Genomic DNA, 10,458 nt, shown 5'->3' with positions numbered 1-10,458 from the left:
AGAGGGCCTAGAACTGAGCCCTGGGGGACACCAGTGGTGAGAGCACGTGGTGCAGAGACAGATTCTCGCCACGCCACTTGGTAGGAGCGACCGGTCAGGGAGGACGCAATCCAAGAGTGAGCCGCGCCGGAGATGCCCAACTCGGAGAGGGTGGAGAGGAGGATCTGATGGTTCACAGTATCAAAGGCAGCAGACAGGTCTAGAAGGACAAGAGCAGAGGAGAGAGAATTAGCTTTAGCAGTGCGGAGAGCCTCCGTGACACAGAGAAGAGCAGTCTCAGTTGATTGACCAGTCTTGAAACCTGACTGGTTTGGATCAAGAAGGTCATTCTGAGAGAGATAGCAAGAGAGTTGGCTAAAGACGGCACGCTCAAGAGTTTTGGAGAGAAAAGAAAGAAGGGATACTGGTCTGTAGTTGTTGACATCGGAGGGATCAGGTGTAGGTTTTTTGAGAAGGGGTGCAACTCTCGCTCTCTTGAAGACGGAAGGGACATAGCCAGCGGTCAAGGATGAGTTGATGAGTGAGGTAAGGTAAGGGAGAAGGTCACCGGAGATGGTCTGGAGAAGAGAGGAGGGGATAGGGTCAAGCGGGCAGGTTGTTGGGCGGCCGGCCGTCACAAGTCGCAAGATTTCATCTGGAGAGAGAGGGGAGAAAGAAGTCAAAGCATAGGGTAGGGCAGTGTGAGCAGGACCAGCAGTGTCATTTGACTTAACAAACGAGGATCGGATGTTGTCAACCTTCTTTTCAAAATGGTTGACGAAGTCATCCACAGAGAGGGAGGAGGGGGGGGAGGAGGATTCAGCAGGGAGGAGAAGGTGGCAAAGAGCTTCCTAGGGTTAGAGGCAGATGCTTGGAATTTAGAGTGGTAGAAAGTGGCTTTAGCAGCAGAAACAGATGAATAAAATGTAGAGAGGAGGGAGTGAAAAGATGCCAGGTCCGCAGGGAGTCTAGTTTTCCTCCATTTCCAATCGGCTGCCCGGAGCCCTGTTCTGTGAGCTCGCAATGAGTCGTGAAGCCACGGAGCAGGAGGGGAGGACCGAGCCGGCCGGGAGGATAGGGGACATAGAGAGTCAAAGGATGCAGAAAGGGAGGAGAGAAGGGTTGAGGAGGCAGAATCAGGAGATTGGAGGGAGAGCGAAGGTTGCGACGGCACATTACCATCTGAGTAGGGGCAGAGTGAGTATTGTTGGAGGAGAGCGAGAGAGAAAAGGATACAAAGTAGTGGTCGGAGACATGGAGGGGAGTTGCAGTGAGATTAGTAGAAGAACAGCATCTAGTAAAGATGAGGTCAAGCGTATTGCCTGCCTTATGAGTAGGGGGGGACGGTGAGAGGGTGAGGTCAAAAGAGGAGAGGAGTGGAAAGAAGGAGGCAGAGAGAAGACGTAGGGAGGTTGAAGTCACCCAGAACTGTGAGGGGTGAGCTATCCTCAGGAAAGGAACTTATCAAGGCGTCAAGCTCATTGATGAACTCTCCAAGGGAACCTGGAGGGCGATAAATGACAAGGATGTTAAGCTTGAATGGGCTAGTGACTGTGACAGCATGGAATTCAAATGAGGAGATAGACAGATGGGTCAGGGGAAAAAGAGAGAATGTCCACTTGGGAGAGATGAGGATTCCTGTGCCACCACCCCGCTGACCAGATGCTCTCGGGGTATGCGAGAACACATGGTCAGACGAGGAGAGAGCAGTAGGAGTAGCAGAGTTTTCAGTGGTAATCCATGTTTCCGTCAGCGCCAAGAAGTCGAGGGACTGGAGGGTAGCATAGGCTGAGATTAACTCTGCCTTGTTGGCCGCAGAACGGCAGTTCCAGAGGCTGCCGGAGACCTGGAACTCCACGTGGGTCGTGCGTGCAGGGACCACCAGGTTAGAGAGGCAGCAGCCACGCGGTGTGAGGCGTTTGTATAGCCTGTGCGGAGAGGAGAGAACAGGGATAGACAGAGGCATAGTTGACAGTCTACAGAAAATGGCTACAATAATGCAAAGGAGATCGGAATGGAATGAACTAAACATCTGGGAAAGCGAGAGAGCGCCTCACCTACGATTCACTGAAACACCCAAATATAACTCTCCCAACTTCCACCTCAGAAACTATAATTGTTGTAAACTACACCAGTTCAATGTTTTCTAGGAATAGACAAACTTAGTTTATTCAGCTAGCTAACTTGGTACAGTATTCTTCCGTGAAAACCGTCCAGGGCACCTAGTCATATGACGCCACAGCCAACTAGCATGCCGGCCTCCAACAACACGGTTTAGCACCAATACTCGGCCACAACAAACCACCAGTGTGTCAACACGCCAAGCAGATCATTCGTGTCCGTGTCTAACGTTGTGGGTTAGTCCCGACAGCTTGAGCGAGTCCGTCGTCAACTTTTTCAGCCACATAGGCGTATCTGGAGCATCAGCAATTGTAGGTTCGATTACAGGCTCAAAATGGCCAGAAACAAATAACTTTTTTCTGAAACTCGGCAGTCTATTCTTGTTCTGAGAAATGAAGGCTATTCTATTCGAGAAATTACCAAGAAACTGAAGATCTCGTACAACGCTGTGTACTACTCCCTTCACAGAACAGCGCAAACTGACTCTAACCAGAATAGAAAGAGGAGTGGGACGCCCCAGTGCACAACTGAGCAAGAGGACAAATACATTAGTGTCTAGTTTGAGAAACAGGTCCTCAACTGGCAGCTTCATTAAATAGTAGCCACAAAACACCAGTCTCAACGTCAACAGTGAAGAGGCGACTCCGGGATGCTGACCTTCTAGGCAGAGTTGCAAAGAAAAAGCCATATCTCAGACTGGCCAATAAAAATAAAAGATTAAGATGGGCAAAAGAACACAGACACTGGACAGAGGAAGATTGGAAAAAAAGTGTTATGGACAGACAAATCGAAGTTTGAGGTGTTCGGATCACATTTGTGAGATGCAGACCAAATGAAAAGATGCTGGAGGAGTGCTTGATGCCATCTGTCAAGCATGGTGGAGGCAATGTGATGGTCTGGGGGTGCTTTGGTGGTGGTAAAGTGGGAGATTTGTACAGGGTAAAAGGGATCTTGAAGAAGGAAGGCTATCACTCCATTTTGCAATGCCATGCAATACCCTGTGGACGGCGCTTGATTAGAGCCAATTTCCTCCTACAACAGGACAATGACCCAAAGCACAGCTCCAAACTATACAATAACTATTTAGGGAAGAAGCAGTCAGCTGGTATTCTGTCTATAATGGAGTGGCCAGCACAGTCACCGGATCTCAATCATATTGAGCTGTTGTGGGAGCAGCTTGACCGTATGGTACGTAAGAAGTGCCCATCAAGCCAATCCAACTTGTGGGAGGTGCTTCAGGAAGCATGGGGTGAAATCTCTTCAGATTACCACAACAAATTGACAACTAGAATGCCTATGGCTGTAATTGCTGCAAATGGGAAGATTATTTGACGAAAGCAAAGGACACAATTATTATTTCAATAAAAAATCATTATTTCTAACCTTGTCAATGTCTACATTTCCTATTCAAACTCATTTCATGTATTTTTTCATGGAAAACAAGGACATTTCTAAGTGACCCCAAACTTTTGAACGGTAGTGTAATTACCTATGTTTTTGAATAAAAACACTTCCCGAGTAGCGCAGTGGTCTAAGGCACTGCATTGCAGTGCTAGCTGTGCCACTAGAGATCCTGGTTCGAATCCAGGCTCTGTCGTAGCTGGCCGTGACCGGGAGACCCATGGGGCGGCAAATAATTGGCCCAGGGTAGGGGAGGGAATGGCCGGCAGGGATGTAGCCCAGTTGATAGAGCATGGCGTTTGCAACGCCTGGGTTGTGGGTTCGATTCCCACGGGAGGACAGTATGAAAAAATAAAATAATGTAGGCACTCACTAACTGTAAGTCGCTCTGGATAAGAGCGTCTGCTAAATTACTAAAATGTAAATGTAATAAGTTATTCAAATGTACACAATTAAAGTCCAGGGAAATAAGAATAGCCGTAATATGAATGAGATTTACTTAATTTCTGATTAGTTACTTTCAGTGATGGTGTCTTAATGTTTAACATTGTTTAATGTATTAGTTCATTTGCCAGCTTTGGCAGGTACAGTTGAGGTTGGAAATGTACATACTTAGGTTGGAGTCATTAAAACTTGTTTTTCAACCACTCCACACATTTCTTGTTAACAAACTGTAGTTTTGGCAAATCGGTTTGGACATCTACTTTGTGCATGACACAAGTAATTTTTCCAACAATTGTTTACAGACAGATTATTTAACTTATAATTCACTGTATCACAATTCCAGTGGGTCAGAAGTTTACATACACTAAGTTGAATATGCCTTTAAACAGCTTGGAAAATTCCAGAAAATGTCATGGCTTTAGAAACTTCTGATAGGCTAATTGACATAATTTGAGTCAATTGGAGGTGTACCTGTTGATGTATTTCAAGGCCTACCTTCAAACTCAGTGCCTCTTTCCTTGACATCATGGGAAAATCAAAAGAAATCAGCCAAAAATAAATTGTAGACCTCCACAAGTCTGGTTCATCCTTGGGAGCAATTTCCAAATGCCTGAAGGTACCACGTTCATATGTACAAACAATAGTATGCAAGTATAAACACCATGGGACCACGCAGCCATCATACCGCTCAGGAAGGAGACGCGTTCTGTCTCCTAGAGATGAACGTACTTTGGTGCAAAAAGTGCAAATCAATCCCAGAACAACAGCAAAGGACCCTGTGAAGATGCTGGAGGAAACAGGTACAAAAGTATCTATATCCACAGTAAAACAAGTCCTATATCGACATACCCTGAAAGGCCGCTCAGCAAGGAAGAAGCCACTGCTCCAAAACCGCCATAAAAAAGCCAGACTATGGTTTGTAATTGCACATGGGGACAAAGATTGTACTTTCTGGAGAAATGTCCTCTGGTCTGATGAAACAAAAATAGAACTGTTTGGCCATAATGACCATTGTTATGTTTGGAGGAAAAAGGGGGTACTTGCAAGCCGAAGAACACCATCCCAACCGTGAAGCACGGGGGTGGCAGCATCATGCTGTGGGGGTGCTTTGCTGCAGGAGGGACTGGTGCACTTCATAAAATAGATGGCATTATGAGGAAGGAAAATTATGTGGATATAGTGAAGCAACATCTCAAGACATCAGTAAGGAAGTTAAAGCTTGGTCGCAAATGGGTCTTCCAAATGGACAATGACCCCAAGCATACTTCCAAAATTGTGGCAAAATGGCTTAAGGACAACAAAGTCAAGGTATTGGAGTGGCCATCACAAAGCCCTGACCTCAATCCTATAGAAGATGTGTGGGGAGAACTGAAAAAGCATATACGAGCAAGGAGGCCTACAAACCTGACTCAGTTACACCAGCTCTGTCAGGAGGAATGGGCCAAAATTCACCCAACTTATTGTGGGAAGCTTGTGGAAGGCTACCCGAAACGTTTGACCCAAGTTAAACAATTTAAAAGCAATGCTACCAAATACTAATTGAGTGAATGTAAACTTCTGACCCACTGGGAATGTGATGAAAGAAATAAAAGCTGAAATAAATCATTCTCTCTACTATTATTCTGACATTTCACATTCTTAAAATAAAGTGGTGATCCTAACTGACCTAAGACAGGGAATTTTTACTAGGATTAAATGTCAGGAATTGTGAAAAACTGAGTTTAAATGTATTTGGCTAAGGTGTATGTAAACTTACGACTTCAACTGTATTGTTAAGTGCTCAATCAACCTGCAGTAACTGGAGGTAGAACTGCAAGCATTACAATGTGCTGCATTTGCCTCTGTCATTTAGGGTGCTGATGGTGGAAATGGGTGGTCTCACCATTGAATGACTGTTTTGATATCCGTTCATCATGATCCATTACACAACAAGCTGCTTAATCATAATATATAAATATACTTTTCTTTCTTCAAACATGTATACAACATTGTGTAAAATAAAGTCTACAAATGTTGAATTATCCACAATCCTCTAAAAACAGAGCTACGTCGTCTTGACTTCTTTCTTATCTCATTCTCGTTGGCACCAAAAGTAAAAAAAGTGTTGATAGGGGACAGAATGCGGTTGGACCATCATATAATAGGCATATACATTACTCTTACTGAATTTCCACGTGGGCGAGGATATTGGAAATTTAATCAAAGCCTATTGGATGATAATTTATTTATAATTAGAACAAAGGAATTTATAACTGACTTTTTCCAACATAACATAGGTACAGCGAATCCCCTTATTGTATGGGACACCTTTAAATGTGCCTTTAGAGGCTATGCAATTCAGTACTCATCTCGAAAACAAAAGCAATTTAGGTCAAAAGAGTTTATACTAAGAAAGGAAATAGAAAGTCTAACAGAACAGATAGATGGCAATAAAAACTGTAATATAGAGGCTCAGAATAAATTAGAGGAAAAACAAAAAGAAATGGAGAAACTTATTCAAGAAAGATCAAGTGTAATATATTATAAAAATAAAGCAAACTGGATGGAATATGGGGAAAAATGCACACAATTCTTTTTTAATCTTCAACATAGGAATACTACCAAAAATAACTTAATGAAACTTCCAGATTTTTTTTTTTTCTATTGATAATGTCAAATTAACAGCCACACAGAAAGACTCATGTGAAGGTGAAATTACAGAGGAGGAACTTCTGGATGCAATTAAAGACTTTAAGTCCGGGAAAACTCCAAGGTTGGATGGCATACCAGTCGAGGTATACCAAAAAATTTTTTATATACTAAGAGGACCGTTATTAGCATGTTTTAACCACTCCTATGTAAATGGTAGATTATCTGACACTCAAGAAGAAGGTCTGATCTCATTACTACTGAAACAGGATACAAGTGGAAAATATAAAGATCCAGTCCATTTACAAAATTGGAGGCCCCTTACACTTCAGTGTTGTGATGCAAAAATCCTAGCAAAATGTATAGCGCATAGAATTAAAAAGGTATTGTCGGATATTATTCATTCTAATCAGACAGGTTTTTTACATGGAAGATACATTGGAGATAATATAAGGCAAGTATTGGAAACAATAGAACACTATGGAAAATATGGGAAACCAGGCCTGCTATTCATAGCAGACTTCGAAAATGGCATTTGATAAAGTTCGACTGGGGTTTATATATAAATGCCTGGAGCATTTCAATTTTGGAGAATCTCTTATAAAATGGGTCAAAATCATGTATAGTAACCCTAGGTGTAAAATAGTAAATAATGGCTATTTCTCAGAAAGTTTTAAACTGTCAAGAGGAGTGAAACAAGGTTGTCCACTATCGGCATATCTATTTATTGTGGCCATCGAGATGTTAGCTATTAAAATCAGATCCAATAATAATATCAGAGGATTAGAAATACAGGGCTTAAAAACAAAGGTGTCATTGTATGCTGATGATTCATGTTTTCTTTTAAATCCACAACTAGAATCCCTCCACAGCCTCATAGAGGATCTAGATACATTTTCTAACCTCTCTGGATTACAACCAAATTATGACAAATGTACTATATTACGTATTGGATCACTAAAAATACAATTTTTACATTACCATGTAGTTTACCAATAAAATGGTCTGATGGTGATGTGGATATACTCGGAATACATATCCCAAAGGAAATAAATGATCTCACTTCAATAAATGTTAATAGAAAGTTAGCAAAAATAGATAAGATCTTACTACCATGGAAAGAAAAATACCTGTCAATTTGTGGAAAAATCACCCTGATTAACTCTTTAGTATTATCCCAGTTTACCTATTTGCTTATGGTCTTGCCTACGCCTAGCGAACAGTTTTTTAAATTATATGAGAAAAAAATATTCAATTTTATTTGGAACGGCAAGTCAGACAAAATTAAAAGGGCATATTTATATAATGAATATGAATTCGGAGGACAGAAATTATTAAATATTAAAGCATTAGACCTATCACTAAAAGCTTCAGTCATACAAAAGTTATACTTAAATCCGAACTGGTTCTCAAGCAAATTAGTAAGATTGTCTCACCCAATGTTCAAGAAAGGCCTTTTTCCCTTTATTCAGATTACAACCTCTCACTTTCAGTTATTTGAAAAGGAAATAATCTCCCAAATATCACTATTTCTAAAACAAGCCATAGAAAGTTGGTTGCAATTTCAATTTAATCCTCCAGAAACGACAGAACAAATAATGCAACAAATATTGTGGTTAAATTCAAATATACTAATTGACGAAAAACCTTTATTTTTTGACAGAATGTTTAAAAAAGGTATAATCTTCGTAAATGATATCACCGGTAGGACTGGTGGAGTTATGTCGCACATGCAGCTAACAAAAACATATGGAAATGTCTGCTCTACCCAAAATTACAACCAAATAATTGCAGCCTTACCGCAAAAGTGGAAGAGGAAAGTGGAAGGGGGAGAAAGTAAGGAACTTGTCTGTCGGCCTTGCATTAAAGAACATAATTGGTTAAGGAAAACTGTGATAAATAAAAAAGTATATCAGTTTCACTTAAGGACCAAAGGATTGACAGCCGTCCCATATAGATTGCAAAATAGTTGGGAAGAGATCTTTGACGTACCGATCCCATGGCATAGTGTTTATGAACTGACACACAAAACAACACCGGATTCAAAAATTAGAATATTTCAATTTAAATTATTATATAAAATTCTTGCTACCAATAGAATGTTATTTATATGGGGGATACAATCTTCCCAGCTCTGCAGATTTTGCTGTGAAGAGACAGAATCATTAGATAATTTGTTTTGGTTCTGTCCATTTGTAGCTTGTTTTTGGACACAGGTCCAGGAATGGCTAAAGGATTGCAATATTTACCTGGAGCTAACCTTGCAGATAGCATTACTGGGTGATCTGAAAAGTCATAGTCAATCAATCAATAATATAATAATACTTTTAGCCAAAATGTTTACAATCTGTAGAAGCAATGAGAATAGAAAGGTTCAGAACTTTTGTAAAACATCACAGTACGGTTGAAATATATATGGCAAATAGAAATCCTATATGGATGGTGTTAAGAGATAGATGGGAGGTATTGAATAGAGTTGAAGGATGGGACTAATAACAAATAACAACAAATAATAACAAAGATAGCTAATAATGTAAGCATACTGTGTCCATAATAAGTATATAGGTTGTATGTTGGGAGCTTTTGGGAAAGAGCACAGTTAGAAAGATATGGCATATAGAAGCAAACCGGATGGACATCATGAAAATGATCGGAGAGGTTGAGAGTAGAAGAAGTTCAGGAGCAAAAAATAAAATAAAATAATAATAATATATATATATAATAGAATTATTGTAAAATTAACTCTGTCCATAAGGTGTAGATAGTACGTATAGACCGGAAGTAGAGGCCTGGGCATTGTTGTTCACTAATTTACTCCAAGTAGGGAAAGGATGGTGGGGTTGAAAAGTAATAAAGGGGAATATATATATATAAAAAAACATGGGGGATTGGAAGTGATGCAGACAATTACATTGATAGAAGATACAATCTATCTGCAATATTAAGCTGATCCATTCCCCCCCAAAAATAAAAAATAAAATAAACAGAGCTACGTGGCAAGTTGTTGCAAGAATTTAAAATATTAAAATTAAGTAAATTAAATCAATTCTCTCTTTGGTTATCCACAAAATATACTTACATTTTATGCAACATATTGAGTTGGATTTATTCTTAGCTTGTTTGGTAAAATGACTTGCATACATTTTTAATAAGTATTTGTTGGTTCAATTCACCCCAGATTTTTTTTTTACGGTGCTTAGCAGATTAATCATAATAACCCTTGGCTTGTAAACAATGTTAACTTGAGGTTTGATATTGATCCGCAAATCTGTTCTTAGCCCTGCAGGACCCGTTTATACCTGGTGCTAACACGTGTCCTGATCTTGTCCACATTTTTAGACAGGTTTAGACGATTAAAATAACTGATTGCGATCAGATATTCTGGACTGTCTTCAGAGGTACTCAGGGATGAATTGATTGGTTGGATGATAGCTCGATGGACAGGTCAAAGGCTGGAGTGTACAGGTGAGAGTCAAATAAAGAAAAGCCTTCTTTAGGGAGGTAAGTTTGAGGGTGTTAAACGCGGGTTGCGACACACAAGGTTGCCAGTTCGAATGCCAATGCGGCTTTTGTTTTCCAACCTTACTAATCACAATTCTACCTGACTGAACAGCTTTATATATGTAAAAAAAACGAGTTGTGCCCTCCCAATTGCTTGCGCAGTAGACTAGGCACTGGGATAGGGACCAGAACACCAATTCCATTTTTCAACAAAGGTATATTTATAGCCCTGGTTACACCTTGCATTAACGTGGGTTTCGTGATAAAATCAAGATGATCCAATCATTATTAGCGTCTACATATGGATCGCACGCGCGGGTTGACTCATAACCCGCAATCCCTGCTGTTATATCCGGGTTTGGGTCATGGAATACTGTGTGGATG

The sequence above is a fragment of the Coregonus clupeaformis genome, chromosome 28 (genome assembly GCF_020615455.1).
Source record: "Coregonus clupeaformis isolate EN_2021a chromosome 28, ASM2061545v1, whole genome shotgun sequence".
Classification (NCBI taxonomy): Eukaryota; Metazoa; Chordata; class Actinopteri; order Salmoniformes; family Salmonidae; genus Coregonus; species Coregonus clupeaformis.
The sequence above is the reverse complement of the archived record's forward strand: the minus strand, read 5'-3'. Positions refer to the sequence as shown.